The 21,494-nt window shown below is 38.0% G+C and overlaps 1 protein-coding gene across 1 annotated transcript in view; it reads right to left on the bottom strand.

Annotated features, from left to right (window-relative positions):
* ORC4 (origin recognition complex subunit 4) overlaps window positions 1–8,299 on the bottom strand; it is a 41,398-nt gene extending 33,099 nt beyond the window's left edge. The window contains exon 1 of the mRNA XM_028224739.2: window positions 7,931–8,299. The gene's annotated coding sequence lies outside the window, so the exon portion shown is untranslated. The remainder of the gene's footprint in view (window positions 1–7,930) is intronic.
* Between the last annotated feature and the right edge of the window lie 13,195 nt (window positions 8,300–21,494).

The following is a 21,494-nucleotide window of genomic DNA, read 5'->3' as shown; positions in this document are numbered from 1 at the left end:
AGTCCCCCAACTGGACCAACCACTTGGGTTTGAGCTTGTTTGTCCAGGACCCGAAGTTTAGTTTTCTGTCAACCCTCAATTCCTTACCAGAGTCATCATTTGTACTGGACTTACAAGAATTGGAAGGCGACTCTTTCTTCTTTCCTGATGGAGATTGAAATTCTTTACGTAGAGGATTCCTATTTGACGAGGCCCAGTTACGGGAAGCTTTTCACCGACCTACCTGTTCTGTTTTATGTGTTATTGAAGGCGGTAGTTCGTTTCACCGAGTTTAGTTTTCTGTCAACCCCTCATTCATTACCAGAGTCATCATTTTTACTGGACTTTCAGGAATTGGAAGGTGACTCTTTCTTCTTTCCTGATGGAGATTGAAATTCTTTGTAAATTGATCCCTATTTCACCAGCCCCAGTTAGGGAAGCTTTTCACTGAGCTACCTATTCTGTTTTAGGTGTTTTAAGTATTCACATAATTCAACATACATTAATCCAGAATTGAGAATCGCACATATATTAATAAGAAATGAGTTGTCAGTGTAATAAAAAAGTCGAGCAAAAAATTGAGAAAACCAAAGTGTGTGCACCAAGTCACATGACCTGACAGTCCATCTGCATATACCCACAAAATAAGGGCATGCTCACTGTAGGGTAAATCAGTGAATTCACTGTTGCCATGTGACTTTCTGAATTGAGAATCACACATATATCAAATTGGTGTTCAGGTAAACCAATTGCGTTTTAAATTGCTTACTAAAGTCGTCATTTTGACTGGACTTCCAGGAATTGGAAGGCGACTCTTTCTTCTTTCCCCATGGAGATTGAAATTCTTTACGTACATGATCTCTATTTCACGAGCCCAGTTAAGGGAAGCTTTTCACCGAGCTACCTGTTCTGTTTTATGTGTTTTAAGTATTCACATAATTCAACATACATTAATCCATTTGTTAATCCAGAACATTCATTAACTCATTGCAATTCAATAAAGAAAGTCATGAACTAATAAATGTGCTGTTATAAATGTAGTTATTTCATAAACCTCAGGTTCATTAAACAAATACTTCAAATACATCTGTACGTTAGATGAACAACAACATTGTCTTACACTCCAGACAACAAACAAATATATATGAAAGATAAAGGTGTTTGATTTCTCATTCCTCATTTGACATGTAGTAGTCAGAGAGATATTTTTCATTGTTTAAGACATTATTTCGCTCAATCACTTCCAAATCTCTATTGCTTGCTTCTGCCATTTCGGTGGCTAGCTGAAGCATAAAATGTCGACATCTTCGCATCAACATTCTGTTGTTCTCCTTCTTAATTCTACTAACTGCTTTTTCGTAGTCACTGACATTTCGTCTAGCCATGGTTAATGAACGACGATGAGGTACCGGTGCCCCAAAGTTACGTAGATCATTAAACAATCCTTCTTGCTCCGTTACCCTGAACGCCCATTCTGCTCGGATACCAGCATAATAATCCTTCGGACTCGAGTACTTTTCGCTCTTGTAGTCATAACTAAATGGAGGTAGCAGCCAGACTTTCGGATTTCTTTGTTGGCGTGAACTTCCTGCACCTCTTGAAGACATTGTTCCTAAAATAAACAAACAAATAATAATAGTAATTGTAGATATATTACTATTGTTATGACTTGAACAAACATCATACTGGGGTTGTCGCTATTTATAGACATCATACTGAGGGTTAACTAGAGATGATCTAGTGACGATAATGCATGCTGGGGCACTATGGAAGAAGTGATACCCGTGATATTATTTTTTAGCTTTTTATTTCATACAATCCTGAGTACCCGTGACTTTGTGTACTTGTGATGTAGTCACGGACGTGGTTGTCAGATAAAGTCATCATTGTAGGACAGAGGATGACACTGCAATCCCTTCATATTGGAGCAGTGAGTTGTCAAATAAAACAATATGCAGTGAGTTGTCACATCGCCTCATGAAACTATTTTTCATGCTTACTTTTTTAATACAGTAAGTAGTGACTTGGAATTGACGATTTCAGTACAAATTGGTATTTTCAAAAAATTATAAATGAAATTAAATCCTTAAATTTTCTTTGTTTTAAACTAATATTCTTCATAAACAACCTATATTTTATTTTATTTTCACTTAATGAACTTCACAGTCATCCTATTTTCTCCTATTTGCATTTATTGTTTCTTTTTGTATATTCTGCAATGTGATAAAAAAAAATAAAGCATTTACTTGCGCTGCAGAAAGTCACATGCATCACGTAATTTGAGGAAAAAAGTGACAAACTATACAAGCATGGCAAAGTCAGAAAGTCACATGCATTACTGCATCACTGCATAAAGCGACATGCATCACTGCATCACTGCACAAAGTCACATGCATCGCTGCACAAAGTCAGATGCATCACTGCATTGCTGCACAAAGTCACATACCATCTGAACTTGAAAAACAAAGCATCCAAATTATTACACCGGTTCAAGTAATTGGTGAGCATCACTAACAAATGTTAGACGTATCACCGCGCCGAGCATCAAGATTTTGAAATTGTAATTTCACATTTATTTTTTTAAAAAAAATTCAGGCAAAGAAATTTGACTACTTAAGACGTTTAGTCGGTTGATCAGCTTGGTTTTTATTTTATTATTATTTTTTTTATGTTTTTACTTTTTGTTTTGGAATAACAATCAATTGTGCAATTCATAAAAGTCGAAGTGACAACTCCTATCAAGTTGATGCATAGTTGTTCAGGTCATAAAAGTTGACGTGACAACTCTGATGCATAGTTGATTACAATAATTTCATACATACAGCTACCATGTGTATATATGGTATAAATATCGCATCATACCATAACAAAAGTTTTACAGCTATTTCGAGCGATATCATCATGAGATATACGGTGGTTGATCTATATTCAGCAATGGGTCGCTATTGGGTTGCAGATGGAGATGAATTTGAATACCCAATGAATCCAAATCTGCGTTACTCACGTGCCACCGTCAATACCGTGAGAGCTGAGTGGGAATTTCACAAAACTCGAGCAAACGTTCTCGTTGAGCTATGTCGTGAAGTTAATCTTAAATTTCCTCACCGGTTAGCCATGCGTATGCCAACTGACACTCCACAGTTGTTGTAAAGGGCATTGCATCGTATCCGCGACGAGGTTAATCGCATGACCCAACGTTTGCAAAGGTCCGGACTAATGAAGACCGCAAATGAGCGTGTCGAAGATGGGTTAATGGATGATGCACACCAGTACTACGCCTGGAGCATGGATGTTATGTATGAATCTGATATTGAGATGTCAGATGATGATGATAATGAATGAAATTGTTTGGATGAACGCCCAAACCATTTCTGTAATGCATGCAATTTTTAATGCTTATCCACGACTTATCTTATCAATGAAGGGAGATATTTCAATTGTTTTCGAATATTTATTGTAATTCTACCTTTACTTTCTCTCCGTTATTGTTATTTTGAAGAACGCTACTTGAACTAGACTTTCATGATTTCATGCATTATTGATGTGGAATATAATAATGATACTTAATGAACAAGGTATGAGTTCATATCGATTGATAGTTGAAATACTTGTGTTTGTTTAGATATTTATTTTGTTTCCTTTTTGTTCATATTGCTCCCCACAACTATCCATTATGCAATGTTCACATTTTTTTCCCAGATTTTTGTTGTATAAAATTTTTACAAACCTGTAGCAACACAAGCGGTCCTCCAATCTCATTTAATCATAAAATCCTATCAAATTTTATCATTTTTTTCCTGTTTTCGTTTTCATTTGTATGGAAATCATCAAAACAAGTAAGAATAAAAAATTGTGAAATTATATTTTTCGAAGAAATAAGTATGACACATTTACATCATCTGTACAAGTTTGATATACAAAAACTATAACAAAAACTATAAATAAAATAAACTATACACTCCACAGCACACCCGCTAATGCCCTAACCTGCCCCCAGTCCCACAACCCCGACCGTGGACCTCTCTCCTCAGTCTCCTACGGTAGACTCTCTGAATATCTGGCTGCTGTGGAGCCTGTGACTGTGACTCTCCCTGTACTGCATGTGCTGCCCCTGATCCTGGCTGTGGCGGAAGATCGGATACTGCTGTGAGCTGTGAAACTCCATCATCTGGTGCAACTGTATCAGGATCTGCAGCTGGAGCTCGACCTCTGCCCGCACCCCGACCTCTGCCGCGACGTCCGCCACGACCAAAACCTCGGCCTCTCCCGCGCGCTCTGGGGGGGGGGGGGGCCTCAATATGGCCCTCAGCGTCAACGCGGAAGATGTCAGTGAGAATTGCATCATGTGTACTCATGGTCGCGGTCGAACTGTCTGGTGGTGGTAACTGGGTGGGTGGGGTAACAACGTCATGCATGTATCGGGGCGGTGTCCAATCAGGGTCAGGCACATAAGGTATGCCAGTATGCTGCGTAAGAAGTACGTCGAGGGAATCTGTAGATATGTATGGGGTAGTATGTGGTGGGGTCGAAGGCAGTGTGGAAGGAGCTGATGTGGCAGGTGCTGAAGTGGAAGGCGTTGACGTGGACGGCACTGATGTGTCTGGAGCACCTGCTGAAGTGTGTACACCGTAGTGGCCGAAATGCAAATGATCTCCCCGATGGGCAACCTGGAATGCCTGGTACAATAACTCCCGGATCTCTGCAACGGCCTCCAAGGCATGCTGTGCATCACGTCTCAAATGGGCGTCCTCAGCCAAGTGAAACGACCTCCCAACTCCAGCCACCTGAACAAACATTCAGACGTATTATTAGGCTACAGTTCACTGAATGTAAATCAAGTATGATTTTAATAATTATCTGACACATAATATGATACTCACCAATGCCTCAAGATAAGGGCCAACTCCCTGATATCCAGACTCAGACACGTGGCTCGGATTCCCGACTAGTAGGTGTGTATGTCGCCGATACCACAACATGCAAGGGTCGAAAGAGGGGATCACGTCATCGCTGTAGTCAGCCTGTACAATACTGTCCCGGCGGGCATCCCACAACTGTATATATCGCATAAAAAACAGACGCCAGTCAGTGCCAGCTCGGCCACGCCTATCAGTGACGTGCAACTGCCACTCAGTGTCGAACCGATCCGGCACGGACTGCACCAGACCAAACTGTCGGAGGACACGATGGGGGAGATTTGGTGTGGATTATAAGATTAGTTGATAAATACGTAAACTGATTCAGACATCCGACTATCATAAAAAGTTATAACTTAATTGAATAAACATAATGCAGGCGCATAGAGAATAAGTCAATTGGATAATTCAAGTGGGTCAAAATTATCGAAAATGACTCATTTTATAAATCAAATATTTTAATTTTTTCAAACATAATTCCTAAACAAATTTGTTTTTTTTTTTTTTATATATCAAATGTTTTCATAATAGCATTTTCCATGACGACTTGGAAGGCCTCTTTTGGCAAAGAGGTAAAAAGTAATGTTTTGACTTCTAATTTTTTGTGGATCAAATTATTCGACCTCTAATGTTTATATCAATTTTTTGTAGATCACTTCTAAAAAGTCATTTATTTATATCAAATTTATAAAAAGGAATGTCATGAATTTTAAGGAGGAAAAACTCGAAAATGAAATTCAACCGTAAATGGGGCAAGAAATTCAAGTAAACTATACTTTTTATATTTAACCACGATTACATTTGAATTTAGTGCATAAATTTAGTCAAACCAATTTTTCTTATCGTAGGGGCATGTGGCATCAATGGCATATTTTAAGGTTTTCTTTTATTTTTTATTTTTGGGTCAACATTCTAAGTAGTTAGATTTTTAATTTGTTAATAAAATTTTAGTGTACTACTTAAAGGGTCACCCATAGAAAATATTAAGCAGGCTTACACTTCAATTATCTGACTTTTCTATTTTGCCATATCCCTATCTTTCCTGGCCAAAATGATGAGAAAACTTCCATAGCAATTTCTTATCACAAATTTTGTTCCTTACTTTTCAATTTCTTATTCTTACTTAAAAAATTGAAAGTTAGAACAAAATTATTTTTGTTACTTTATTAATTTTAAGTTATTACTACTCCACATCACCTAATTAATAGTAATTTTTATAGCCAAATTAACGTTTCTCTTTCTTATGTAATTATTATTATTATAGATAATTATCTATTCATTACGTAAAAATTATTTGTTCCTAAAAAAAATTATATAACATTATTTAAAAATTTTAACTTATCATAAATTTCTTAACCTCTAATTTCTGACATAACCCTCATTTCTGATTTCACAATTTAAAACCGTTAATTGAAAAATGATTTCACATTCATTTATTCAAAACCCTAATTCAAAACCAAAACCCTCATTTCTGATTTCACATTCAATAGAAAACCATAACCCTCATTTTCTTATTTCAAACATAATATTTAAATTTTGCTAAACAGATGCAACATTCAACAGATTTCACATTGAACAGAAATCTGATTTCACATTCAATACAAATCTGATTTCACATTCAACAGATTTCACAATTATAAACAAATTTAAGATAAATATAAACCATTCAACATTCACATTCAACAGATTTCTAAACAGATTTCACAAATATAAACCCTAACCCTAACCCTAACCCTAACCCTAATTTAAAATTTAAGATTTCACATTGAACAGATTATCTATAATTAAAATTCAACAAATTATCTATAATTAAACACATTCAACAAATTCAACAACAAATTATCTATAGCAAAAGATTTCACATTCAACAGATTATCTATAATTAAAATTCAACAAATTATCTATAATTAAACAAATTCAATAAATTATCTATAATTAAAATTCAACACATTCAACAAATTATCTAACCCTAACCCCAATTTATTATTTCACAAATATAAACCGTAACCCTAATTTATTATAAACCGTAATAAATTCATTATTTCTGATTTATTATAAACCGTAACCCTAATTTATTATAAACCGTAAACAAATTCAACAAATTTATTATTTCACACATTGAACAAAAATTTCACAAATATAAACCGTAACCCTAATTTATTATTTCTGATTTCACAACATTTTATTCACGAATATAAACCCTAACCCTAACCCCACATTCATGAACCCTAACCCTAATTTATTCACAAATATAAACCCTAACCCTAACCTCATATTCATGAACCCTAACCCTAATTTATTCACAAATATAAACCCTAACCCTAACTCCACATTCATGAACCCTAACCCTAATTTATTCACATTTTCACAAACATAAATATATTCACAAATTTAAACTCTAATCCTAATTTATTCACAGTAAAGTAGATGATAGAAGCCATACCAACGAGAGAGAGAGACAGTACTGAATCAATCAGAGGGAGCTCCAGAGAGAGAGAGAGAGCAGTGAGCTCCAGAGAGAGAGAGAACAGAGAGTAAAGAGCGAGAGAGAACAGAGAGTACAGAGCGAGAGAGAGACAACAGTGGAGAGGAGAAAGCGTGAATGGAAAACACGGGGCTGGGGGGGTTTAAATAGAAGTTCTAAAATCGTGGTTGTGAACCACGATTTCACTTAAAGAAAAAATATTTGGTCTAAACTCGTGGTTATGAACAGCGAGTTCAGAAGAATTCTATTTTTTGATGAACTCGTGTTTTGAAAAAGCGATTTCAGCATGAAATCGTGCTTGTAAAGAGCGATTTCAAAAGAAGTTTAATCAAACTCGCGTTTTCTAACAGCAAGTTCTTAATCAAACTCGCTTTTCCAAACAGCGAGTTTCAACTTTTACAGGTTTCAGGCGACGAGGGTGGAAAAGTGTTGAACTCACGATTGTGAACCGCGAGTTAGCTTATTTTGGGAAATCTTTCAAAACTAGGCTTAGTTTGGGAATTCCTTTATTATTTTGGCTTATTTAGGGAAATGGCCCATAGAAAATGACTCAGAATGTTTTCGGTGAGGGAGGAGCTTGGGCTTGGCCTGCGTATGGAAGTGAGGTTGGTGGGATATGAAGTGCGATGGATTAGCGTAGCGTGATAGTCTGGACTCGTGTTAGCGACTCTTCATTTTAGATAGTGGTCACATCGGAGGGCAGGTTTTTCTTCCCAAGTCAGAGTTCGGGGCACTGGTTGGGATGGGTGACAAAAATTGACGAGGCGAAGGAGGTGAAGAGGGAGACGATTGTGAGATTGAATGCGTCAAGAAAGGGAGGGAGATATATAAGGGTGGGTTTCAGGGCAGATTCAACCCGGGTGGGAAGGGGTGGGTCGGTTTGCAAAAGGAGTGGGCCGTTTGGGTCCTCTGACTCAACGGGAGTTAGGTAAAAGAAATTGGGCTCCTGTGCATGTGGACCAACAAAACCTTAATCAGAAAGTGGGCCTAATTGGGAATTCAGAAGTTCAACAGGTTTTGGACAATGGGAAGCCTAGCCCACCGATGGAAAGGGACCAACAATTGAACCCAACTATTCAACGGGGTTTTCGGGTCTTTGCACGACAGTGTTGGGTTGAAACATCGGAGTGCTGGTGGCGAGGCTTTGATGTCGGGCGGGAAGGTGTTGCGAGAGCCGCTAGATGTTTTGAGGGCTTTGACGGTGCCTCTACAATTCGGTCAGTATATATCGGGTTGTAGTTTGGATTTGCAACATTCGGTGAGCACACCGACTAGGGAGAAGCTCAGTGGAGAACAAAGGGAACGTTAGGAGGACCGTGAGGAGTGGGGGGAAAGATAAAGGCTCGTTGGGCAGATGTGGGTGATGACTTGGCTCTGATGGTCCAGTCGGTGGTTGTGGAAGATAGGGTTGCAGATCTGTTAAATATGGGCTCAGACACAAAGGTGGACTTGGAGTCGAATTTCCAAGAGGGTCATCCACTGACGTCAGAGGAGGTTTCGGACTGAGTGTTGTCTCAGATTGCTAAGGTTAGTAAATTCTTGGGAGTTTCTTTTGAGGGCATGAGGAAGAGGCTTTAAAATTATTTTCTATAATTGAGGTGTCATGGAGAGAAGGCATGTCGGGTAGTCAGGAATTGCAGAGTATGGGCCACAAGGATAAAAGAGGCCAGGAATTATGTAGACTAGAGTGCTCTATAAATTATGCCCACAATACGAATGGGGGGTAATAAGAGGATAAGGAAGGAGCATGGAGATTCATTGTTATTGACATGCGTTTGAAAATATTGACTTGGAATGTACGGGGTTTAAATAATAAGGGAAGAGGGTAGTGGTTAGATCGTTATTGAAAAGTGCTAAGGTGGATGTGGTGTGCCTCCAAGAAACCAAAATGGAGTGTGTGGAAGTGGAGGTAGTTTGGGAGATTTAGGGAGGTAGGCATGTAGGGTGGGCCTTCTAACCAACTATAGGGGTGATTGGTTGTGTTCTCATTTGTTGGGATAATCTGGTGGTAAAGAATGAGGGGGAAGAGATGGTGGGGAGGTGTTCTCTGTCTTGCTTGTTCAAATGTGTTGAGGATGATTTTCAATAGGTGTTGGTAAAGAGTAGAGCGGGAGGCCTTTTGGAAGGAGTTACAAGCTATTGCTTTTCGGTGGGAGATGCCTTGGTGTGTCAGTGAAGATTTTAATGTGATGAGGAGCTCTACAGAGAAGAGTGTGGCAAGTTAGGTGACGGGGCCTTTGAGGGCTTTTTCTTCTTTTATTGATGAGCTAGAGTTGATTAACATGCCTCCATAGGGAGGAGGTTATACTTGTTCTGGTGGTTGGGCCATGTCCCAGATTAATAGATTCTTGATTTCTGGGGATTGAGAGGAGCATTTTTCCCAGATAATTTAGCTCAATTGCAGCGCACGACTTCTAATCACTGGCCTATTCTTTTGGATAGTGGGGGGGTGGTATGGTCTGGCGCTATTTGGTTTTGAGAATATGTGGCTACAAGCAAAGGGTTTTGTGGAGAAGGTGGGGGAATGGTGGAGGGGTTAGTATGGCAGAGATGCTTAGCTGTCGGTTAACTCAAAAGTTAAAACTTCTTAAATATGATTTGAAGCGGTGGAATCAGGAGGTGTTTGGTTGGTTGGAGGTATAGAAGGCGAATATTTTGTCAGTTTTGTAAGAGTTGGATGAGAAGAAAGTTGTAAAGGGTTTATTAGAAGAAGATGTGGTTAGTCGAGATGGTGCTCAGAAGGAATATGAGCAAATTGCTCGGATAGAGGAGATTAGCTTTCGTCAAAAGTCTAGGTGCTCGTGGTTGAAGAATGGGAATCGTAATACAAAATTCTTCCATTGGATGGCAAATGCTCATCGACGGGAGAATTAGGTAGGGAGATTGCGGGTGAATGGGGTGATGCTCTTGCTGGAAGAGGAGATCTGGGATAATATTGTGGGTTTTTATCAACATCTCTTTAGGGATGAAGGGAGGTGTGGAGGTCGGGTCTAGATAGAGTTGATTTTGATGCTATCTCAGAAGTGGAGGTTTTGATGTTGGAGCGCCCGTTCTCAGATGAGGAGGTTTTGGGGGCTTTGAGGATGGGGATAAAGCTCCTGGGCCGGATGGTCTTTTTATAGCTTTTTTCCAATAATGTTAGGGGGTAGTGAAGGTAGAGGTGTTGGCTATGTTCGAGCAGTTTTACCAAACGGGGCAGTTTGAGAAGAGTCTTAATGCAACTTTCATAGAGTTGATTCCCAAGTAGGGAGGGGCAGAGGATATTAGAGATGTTTGACCTATCAGTCTTTTAGGTAGTGTGTACAAGTTGTTGGCTAAAGTTTTAGCGAATGAACTTTGAGGTATTTTGGAAGGACTGGTGTCAAAGTCTCAGAATACTTTTGTGGGTCATCGTCAAATTTTGGAAACTGTGCTTGTGGCTAATGAATGTGTGGATTCGTGGAACCGGCAAAGGAAAGAGGGGATAATTTGCAAGTTGGATATTGAAAAGGCTTATGATAATGTAAATTGGACTTTTCTATTGTATGTGTTACGAAGGATGGGTTTGGGGAGAAATGGAGACGATGGGTTCGGTTTTGTATTTCCACTGTGCGGATGTCGGTAATGGTTTCTATCCTACATAGCGAGGCTTGTGGTAAGGGGATCCGTTGTCTCCATTACTGTATATTTTGGTGATGAAGGTTTTCAGTTGGTTGATATCCAGAGCGGTTTAAGGGGGTTTACTCTCGGGTTTTGAAGTGGGGGCGTGGTCTGCTTCCTTGATGATGTCTTATCTCTTTTATGCTAATGATGCACTCATTTTTTTGTGATGAGGATGCGGCTCAGATTGGTCATTTATGGTGTGTATTGTTGTGTTTTGAGGCGGTGTCAATACTTCAAGTTAATTTCGCAAAGTCAGAACTGATTCATGTGGGTGTGGTGGTGCGACTTCCGGTGTTGGCAGTTATATTGGGCTACAAGGTGGCTGCATTACCTGTTTCTTATTTGGGACTTCCTTTGGGGGGCTACTTTTAATATGAAAATGGTGTGGGATAGGGTGGTAGATAGAGTATAGGGGAGGTTTGTAGGGTGGAAGCGACAATATTTATCCAAGGGAGGGTAGATAACATTGACTTAGAGTGTTTTGTCTAGTATTCTAACGTATTTTATGTCATTGCATGTGATTCCGGTGATGGTTGCTAGGCAGTTGGAGAAATTGCAGCGAGGCTTTCTGTGGGGTGGTGGAAGGGAGGGTTTTCACTATCACTTGGTGGCATAGGAGAGGGTTTGTCTTCCTAAGGTAAGGGAGGTTTGGGTGTTAGGAGGTTGATTGAAACTCCTAACTTCGACGATTCCCATTCAGAAGTTCATCTAGAAATCATTACTGTACTTATTTGGTGACTTATATATATACATATTTTTCATTTTCTTGTAATTAAATTTTTGTTCTTCCTTTTAATGTAAAAGATTTGCCAAGCTCCGACTCTAACAAGCATGTTGATGATGTTGACTCAGAAATCAGTCTCAATGTGCATATATATATTTTTTTATTTCAAATTTGTGTGTTTTTTTTTTTAATTTTTTAATTTTCAAATTCTATTCTATCTTTTTCTTTTGTGTGTGTGTCAATTTTTAGGCATCGTCTTCTGATGACTTTGATGATGTTGATTTTGCTGACAATCCTGACTAACTTGATGACGATGATTTTGCTGACTTTGCTAATGAAATTGATTTCAATGATTTTGTTAACGATCCTAACGAACCTCTTCATGACGATGATCTTGATTAGCATGATGATGTTGATAACAATATCGCAGTTGTGATCGTGAGTCTCTTTATATATTGAGTATTGAATTTTTTTAAATATCTAATATACTCTTTTAATTTTATTTTGTAGATCGTTTGTGCAAATAGAGTTCATGCGAATAGAGTTGCTGAACCTTTTTTTGAATTTGGAGCTGCTTGTTATGTCTTGAGAAATTCTATGACATGAGAAGCATCATTTGAGGTTTATGGAAGACACTAGAAGGTTTCAGAAGATGAAAGAACATACTGGAGCATGTTGGAAGGCTTTAGAATGTGGTGGAAGGGGAGGTGCCCTAGAAGATTCCAAAACATGGTAGAAGAACCCTGAAGGACCCAGAAGAGTTTGGGTGAGTGGAACATCCTAGAATATTGTATAGAAGCCTACCATATACTATGCTAGTGTACAAAATTCTATAATATAGTAGTGAGGGTAGTTGTCCTAGATATTTCTAAAGAATGTTCTAGAGGGGAGATTGTAGACCTTGGATCCAAATGATCTTAGCCATCTATTGAAAAGGTAAATGGCTATATAAGGAAAGGGCCTCATTTATAAGGTCATCCAAGAGGAGATCCAAGAGAGCTCTAAAGTGAGAAATCAAAACCCCCAAATTAAAACGAAATCTTGTCAATTATAACAGAAAAGGACAACACACATGGCAAAACATCACGGAGAGCACTAAAAGGAGCTCAACGAATAAAAAAAATTGAATATATAATATAACTATGTATCTATAGAAAAGACACACAATCTACCTTCATACATATACCCTTGTATGACTACATTTATACATCTCAAGCCCAAAAGATAGATCAATTCACGGACAATAACAACAATAATATGAAATTACAAAGAAGGATTTTGGGGTTAGGGTTTTGCAGAGAGGAGTGAGTGAGTTGCAAAGAATGGTAGAGAGAGATTTATATGAGGAAGAAACTGTGATAAGAAAATGAAATGGCGTGAAATATCACAGTGAGGTACAATTACATTTTTGGGCAAGGATCCTCTGGGGTGAAAATGGTGAACTGATCATGAAATGAAATTGTTTGGGAGTGATACGTGTCCTCTCATTTAAGGGGTGAATGGTGTTATACAAATTGTGTGATAACATAAAACAAATAGATTCATATTGAACAAACAATTAGAATTTCAGAACAAGAGTATGGTGAATTTTACAGAAATTCATAATAAAATAAAACTAGTAAAATGAAGCAAATCGAAACCTACACTAGACAGTGTCCTTAAAACAGATTCGTCGCCTCACCGGTTGGGTGTTTGAGGTTGTTCGAGGTCTGTTTCCCAGGATACGAGGGTTGGACCAGCTACGCAATGCACCGACTGAATAGCTTCGACGAACAGAACTTTGCAGCACTCTCTCACAGGAAGAATATACTATAGAAGAAACCTTTTGAAAACAAGAACAAAATTCTCCGGTTATGAAAAGGAAGGAGAGGGCCTCCTTTTATATATATGGAGGGAGAGAGGAAAAAACTCCTACCATCAAGGCCCATCATAACTGCAAAAATAAATTTTGCATTAAACCTGCATTAATTCTACAAAACTGATGGGTTTAATTCCATCATCAATAGAGGAGTTACCAGCTATACACACTAGGTTTTGTGTATATGTTCCTACAGCCCACACATCTGACTTGGCCCAAAAAGATTAAGATGGGTGGGCCAAGCCTAACCCCCACACTCAATCCATTCCAACAAGCCTGTCACGACCCAAACCCGGCCCCATGGGTTTAGCACCGTAACCGGCCAGTAATCCGAGATTACCGAAGGCCTGCTTAACAATAGTACAGTAAAACAGAGTACAGGGCCTGGCGGAAGCCAATACAGTAAATAAACAGTGTCCAATGAGCTGTGCCAGTCAGTATGCAAAAGACTTTTCATACATATATACGTAAACAGTACAGAACAGTATGTACAATATTTACATTCATTCAGAGTAGGGACTCAATCCCTTATAGAGTAGTACAGTACAGTGCTATCAGTCTATACAGTTCACAAAACAGATACAGAGACAGAAGGGGGAGATAAAAGACCCCTAAGCCATAGCATGGCAAGCTCGGAACCTCGCAGTGAGGCACAGTGGTTGGCTTGACAAAACTGGAGTTTACCCCCGACGCTTCTAGTCACATTCTGGTGCCTGTACACCTACATATATATATGAGCAGTGAGCTAAAGCCCAGTGAATGACACAATGCGTAAAGGGGTTAAGAATGAATGTCCTTACAGTAATGAAAACAGTTCATTAAATCAGTATTTCAGTCGTTCAGTCAGTGCAGTCATATATGGTACATCCATTAGCATAACAGTACAGTAAACAGTAGGTCTAAAAAGACCGAGTAGTAAATAATGGCCATCAGTCAGTAACAGTAGTGGTTGCAACGAGGGAACCGACAGAGATCTCTGTAGCAGTATCAGTAAACAGTAGGTGCTAAGGATGCCACAATACAGTTCAGAATATAGGACATACATTCATTCAGTTAACAGTAATCAGTTCAGAAAGCAGTACAGTTCAATTGTTCAGAAGATAATCATTTTGAACATATCTTTACACAGTTGTTACTCACAGAGTTCTGGGCTACAGTAAAGCTAGAGCGCGTCCCCAGTCGCCAACCCTACACAGTTACAGATTAACACACACTAAGCTACACAGTTGGGAAAATAATAACTTAATCCCTAATTGCCTCGGTGTGTTTCTACATCTATATCCTCCTTAAGATGTCTTAAACTAGGCCTAAGAATTCCTAGAATGAGAGCATTTTCAGACTTTTCAGAAAACAGGGGTCACACTCGAGCGTAGGTTACTCCGCTCGAGCGGACATGCAGACAAAGGTTTTCGCTCGAGCGTAGACTTACCCGCTTGAGCGTTCTGCAAAACAGTCAAAAGTGCTGGATAGGTGAAAATCACGCTCGATTGGGCGCTTGACACCCGCTCGAGCGTCAATTCTTCCACTCGAGCGGACTTCAAAACAGAACAACAATGCTGGGAGCACGATTTCCACGCTTGAGCGCCAGTCACCCCGCTCGAGCGTGAGTCCAAATTCTGGAAATTCCATATTTGAACCTCAAGCTCAAAACCAAGTTTTAAACCATAAATTTCGATCCTCTTGGGCCAATTTTCCAGAAAACACATCAAAACTCATACTTTAACATGATTCAAAGCTCAATTTGTAAAATCAGAGCCCAAGGGTGTTTCAAACAACTCAATTTCAAACCAATTTTCTGGAATATGAAAAACATGCAAACATGCATGAACTTAAACCATTTCAAAGCTTTAAATACTAGCTCAATTGAGCCAATTCTTACAAAAACAAGATGAAATCATGGCTTATGATCAAAACATGGACATGCATGTGGCAAATTCATGAAGAACAAGCTCTAAAATGCAAGAGTATGCCATGCATTCAACAATTAAGCTTCAATCCACACTTTAAGACCAAAACTTGACTCAACTCTTCAATTAAGCATGAATCATGCAAGAATGAACTTAAATTCCACAATCAAAAGGTTGAATTCCTTACCTAAAGCTTGAAAGGCAAGTCTAGAACTACAATTATGCAAGAGTCCTTCCAATCTACTCAATTTCCAAGCAAACCAAGCCAAATGAGATGAAACTAACTCTCTCTCTCTTGTCTCTCTCTCTCAAGTCGGCAAGAACAAGGAGAATGGACCGATGAAATGTTTTGATTCAATGTGTATACAAGTCTCAAAATGTGCAAAGTAGTGGCCACTAAGTGGTCTAATTGTAAATAAGTCCAATTCATGTAATTTGGTACCATTGAATCTAATTTAATCATACCTAATCAGTTTTCAGATAAATATGCTATAAAATCACATAAATTACGATGATCATAAAACACTAATCGATTTTCGGTTCGGCCGCCGATAAGGCCTTCAATTAGCAGTTTAACACAAAGACACGAACAGATAATCAATTAACCCAACATATAGAATTACAATTAAACAGATATACTCAGTCAATTCGGTTTCAATTTCAGTCAGTCAGTTCAGTAGTTTATTCAGTTCAATTATCAGTCATAATCAGTTTCAGTTTAATGGTAATCAGTGGTCATTCGGTAAACAGTGACGAGGGTTATTACAAAGCCCAAACCCAAGCCTAATTCCCAAGGTCTAAGATCCACGATCCATAGATCACAGACCAGGACCAGGACCCGGTCCAGTCTGGGCAGGCGGTGCACGCGCGTGTGTGGCAATTTTTGCATAACCAACTTGAACCGTAGTCTTAGCCCATGTCCATCCTTGAAGCATCCATAACTCCCTTCCTTCGAAAATTTGGATGCCCCAAAGGGCTCACACCCTTAGGCAAAAAATGGGATTTAAATACCCATAAATGCTCTCCTCTACAATAAATGTGGGATACAAGGTTTTTACACTTTTCCCAACACCTCTTTCATGAGGCCAACTTAATGAGTCAATTTCTCATTCAAACCTTAATGGTTTTTGGTCATTTTTTTGTGGTGTACAGATCTCATTACAAAGAATCTAAACTTACTTTACTCCACCTCAACTGAGGATTGGCACCCACTTTAATATTGCGTTAAAGTCACCAAAAAACCATTATTTTCTCAACAATCCCCCATATGAATAAAAACTGACTGAATAACAACAAACAGACAACGCTTAACAACAAAGACTCGGAGAGAGTGCAACGAAATAACCCCGGCATCGGAAAAGGTAGCTTTCGGCTTTGAACCCCTCCTAGTGAAGTCTATCGAATTTACTGGATGTCCAGTGAACATGAAGTATTGAGCTATTCTACCGTTTATGTAAACCAAGACAACAAACCTCACACAGGAATTACTCCAACCATCGTTTTGTTCTCACTGTTGTGTCCGGTTTGGCCTTGGAACACTAGCTTAGTTCAGTGAGTGGTTTAAAGAATTAGGCCTTGTCAATTCTTATAGAAGCGGCCCCACTTCACACTCACATAGGTAACTCTACTTGAGTATCCTGTTATACTCAACTCAACAGCTCAACACAGTAGAGTCATTAAAAGCTCAGCTTAACCTTTACACTTTCAGGTATCACTGATAAAAGGAATGGTTGGAGTGTTAACCTCTTCAGTGACATACCACCGTTACACGAAATTAAGTTGTCCCATTGAACCTAGATCTTGGGATCTCCAGTCAACTAGGTTGGGTTTCCATTCTGGTAACACCTTACACTAAAGGCCTTGAACACATTCCTTTTGACGACTTCTCTACTAACACTCGATTTAACTCTTTGGTTAGTGGATCCGCAATATTGTCCATAGACTTTATATAGTCTAAAGTGACAACTTCGTTCGAGAGTAGTTGTCGTATGGAATTATGTCTATGACAAATATGTCTAGACTTTCCATTATACATATTACTCTGTGCCCGTCCAATAGCTGATTGGCTGTCACAATGAATACAGATGGCTGGCACAGGTTTAGACCAATGTGAAATATCCTCAATGAACTGGTGAAGTCATTCGACTTCTTCAGTTGCTTTATCCAAAGCAATAAACCCAGATTTCATCGTTAATCTTGATATACACGTTTGCTTAGAAGATTTCCAAGACACGGCTGCCCCTCCGAGGGTAAACACATAACCACTAGTAGATTTAGAGTCTTTTATATCAGATATCCAATTAGTGTCACTATACCCTTATAGTACTGCTGGGTATCTAGTATAATGCAGCTCATAACCCCGGGTGTAGTGTAGATAACCTAACACCCGCATAATGTCCCTCCCTTGAGTAGCATTTGGATTACTCGTGTATCTACTAAACATGCTAACAGAGTAAACTATATTCGACCTTGTACAACTCATCAGATACATCAAACTTCCAATGCCCCGAGAATATTCTAGTTGAGAGACACTCTTACCATTATTCTTGGTCAAATGTAGACTTGCGTCTACCGGTGTTCTAGACACACTTGTATCTGATTTACCAAATTTTTCAAGTATCTTCTCAACATAGTGAGACTGAGAAAGTACAATACCACTAGATGTTCTGGTAATCTTAATACCCCAAACAACATTTGCAAGACCCATATCTTTCATGTCAAACTTCGAGTTTAATAATCTCTTGATAGTTCTAATCATTCCATCATTGCTAGCAACAATGAGTATGCCATCTATGTATAGACACAAAATGACATGACCTCTGTCAGTGTCTTTAACATATACGCATTTGTCACACTCATTGATTTTGAGCCCATTTGACAACATCGCGTTGTCAAACTTCTCATGCCTTGTTCAGGCGCCTACTTCAAACCATACAATGATTTGACAAGCTTACAAAATTTCTTCTTTTGTCCTGGAGTTGAAAACCCCTTGGGTTGCTCCATGTAGATTTTTTCATCTAAATCTCCATTTAAGAAAGCTGTCTTTACATCCATCTGATGTATCTCTAGACCATGTAAAGCTGCTATCGCAATCACCATGCGAATGGATGTAATCCTTGTGACAGGTGAATACGTATCAAAGTAATCCAGGCCTTCTCACTGAGGCTTTACTGCGTGGGGGTAGATCAACCAACTCCCAAGTATAGTTCTGTAAGATGGAGTCAATCTTACTCTTAATTACTTATTTCTACAAAGGACTTTCAGGTGAAATCACAGCTTCATGAAAAAGTTCGAGGTTCTCCCTCTAACGTATAAGTCAAGAAGTCCGGACCAAAGGACTTTGCAGTCCTAGCCCTCTTACTCCTTGGCTCATCTACATCTTTAACTTGATCATCAATTTGATTATTTAAGTTATCATCTGTTTGATCAGCTATGTGATCATTGTTACCTTCAACCTCTTTCATGGAACTCGGAACCCAGAACCCCTTCTTGGATATGACAAGGAAATACATTTTGAAAGAAAAGATGCATTTCTAGATTCCATGATAGTATTCTTGTGTATATCTAGAATAGCAGACTTAAACATAAGAAATAGATAGGAACTACTATATTGCGCATAACCGTTGAATACAAAGTCAACGTAGTTTTAGGCTTATCCTAACCCTCTTGGGTTTAGGTATTACCACCTTTTGCATGACACCTCCACATTTGTAGAATTTATACAAAGGCTTTTGGCCTTTTTCAAAAACTCATACAGGGACTTTAAACAATTCCTTGTGTCACAATGATTATGAAACTCTCAAAATTACATCACAGTAAATACATTCTGAAAATATCATCAACCGAATTAGGCACCTAAACATATTTGGTCCAACCTATCACTCTGAAGCCAATAGTCCTACTATTAGGAAACATTAATCCAGTGTTCAATAGTCCACTATTTGGAAGTTCATAACATGGCCAATAGTCTTATCACTAGGGATCACTAATTTTTCATCATGTGGTCAGTAGACTTTTTACTACTAGGAATCACAATATTTTAACCTGTGATCAGTAGTCACTTTACTACTACGAATCACAACATCCTGACATAGGATCAATAGACTCTTTCATTACTAGGAATCATCATGTCTTGACATATGATTAATAGCCTCTCCACTACTAGGAACCATCATGTCTTGACATGTGATCAGTAATTTGTTCACTACTAGGAACCACAATCTCATAACTATGTAGCCAGTGGTCTAACACCTCCTAGGAACCACCAGTTTTCTATCTCTGTGATCAGTGATCTTGTACTCACTAAGAGCCACCAATTTAAGAATATATGTGGAATTTAAAAATTCAAAAAATATATTCACCCACCCTAATGGGTTGTCTCATCTTTGCTTTCAAGCAAAGTCACATAGCAATCCAATATGCTATAATTGACACAATGATAACATACTAATTGCCTTTAATTAATTCAGAGATATTATCAAGCAATCTTATGATTTCCTTTAATCACACTTGATCTATCTAGATCTTCTTTTAAGAACCTCGGAAGGCTTAAGGTTGTCAGGTAGAACAACATTTCCTGTTGTTACCTTTTGAAGCCATTTCTGGAAAATCACAACAGAATTTCACTATTCTGTTTTTTCCCAGAAACTAAACTTAACACTAGAAAATCCCAAAGTCTAAAATTTAATTCAAAATTGATCTCACCACTTACCCTAGAATTGAACATGGTCAGGAAAGTTGAATTAAATTGATCTCACCACTTACCCTAAAATTGAACATGGTTAGGAAAGTTTCCAGGAAGACTGGAGAGGTTACATCGGTTTCACTTTAGACCTAGATAACCTTAGACAAAACTTTCAAGAGCATGTTGACTCCTAGTCCATGAGAAACAAGTTTAGAATTAACTTTTTCAGGGATAAACTAGGTTTAAACAAACCAATTCTCAAGCAAATAAAATTTGCTACCAAAATTACACCACTCATAAAAATTAACTAGTATTTCCGAAACTGAGCCCATGATTTCTGAATAAAAATAGAGATATTTTAGCTAATGCTAAAATTTGGTTTCTTTCTCAAAACCATAACACTTTGGAAATAATCAGATTATAAACCAAAATACTTTGAAAATAATTAAATTATAGTCAAAGACTTTCTCCAAACTTGGTTTTCCAATACTTTGGAAATAACATGATTAAACCCAAAGATTTCCTCACACCCCAAAGGTTTGAAACCAAATCCGTCTTAGTTGTCATTTTTGAACAAATAAGAACTACTCTTTAGCCAAGGCTAAACCTTTTGGTTTCTATTACAAAAAACCAAACCAAGTTCCAAACTTTACAAGCAATTTAAAAATTGCTACCAAAAATTACAAGCAATGTAAAAAATTGTTACAACAATACAAGCAAGTAAAATGCTTTTACATATTGGTAAAAAACCATAACTATGGTCCAAGCAAAAAAAAAATTTGCTTCAATTTGTATATCGGTAAAATGGCCAATCCATAAGGATTCTATTTAGTCTAAACGCCTTTCCACGCTTAAGTATTTCTGTTCAAATATGTTAGTAGTCCAAACTTTTGATTTGTACATCCTAAAGACTATTCATTTGGTTTTGTATTGTTTTTCCAATCCCTTTCGCGTAGGTATTCCTATAAAGCAAGTTAGCAGAAAATCACAAGAAAATACAAGCCAAACAATATGAAGAAACTTGAAACTATCCAGCGAACTATTTACTAATAAAATTAACTAATGAATTAAAATGCTAGATGAGTTACAAGATAAAATTTATAATTGGCAAGAGTTATATATGAACTTATTACACATTAAACATGTACATAATTATTTTAATTGACAAGAGTTATATATGAACTTCTTACACATTAAACATGTACATAATTATTTTAATTGACAAGAGTTATATATGAACTTATTACTAATGAGTTACAAACATTTTTTAACTCTAAATACATTAAACTAAAAACCAAG

This window comes from Camellia sinensis, chromosome 10 (genome assembly GCF_055761805.1).
Source record: "Camellia sinensis isolate YWXY chromosome 10, ASM5576180v1, whole genome shotgun sequence".
NCBI lineage: Eukaryota > Viridiplantae > Streptophyta > Magnoliopsida > Ericales > Theaceae > Camellia > Camellia sinensis.
The sequence above is the reverse complement of the archived record's forward strand: the minus strand, read 5'-3'. Positions and strand labels throughout refer to the sequence as shown.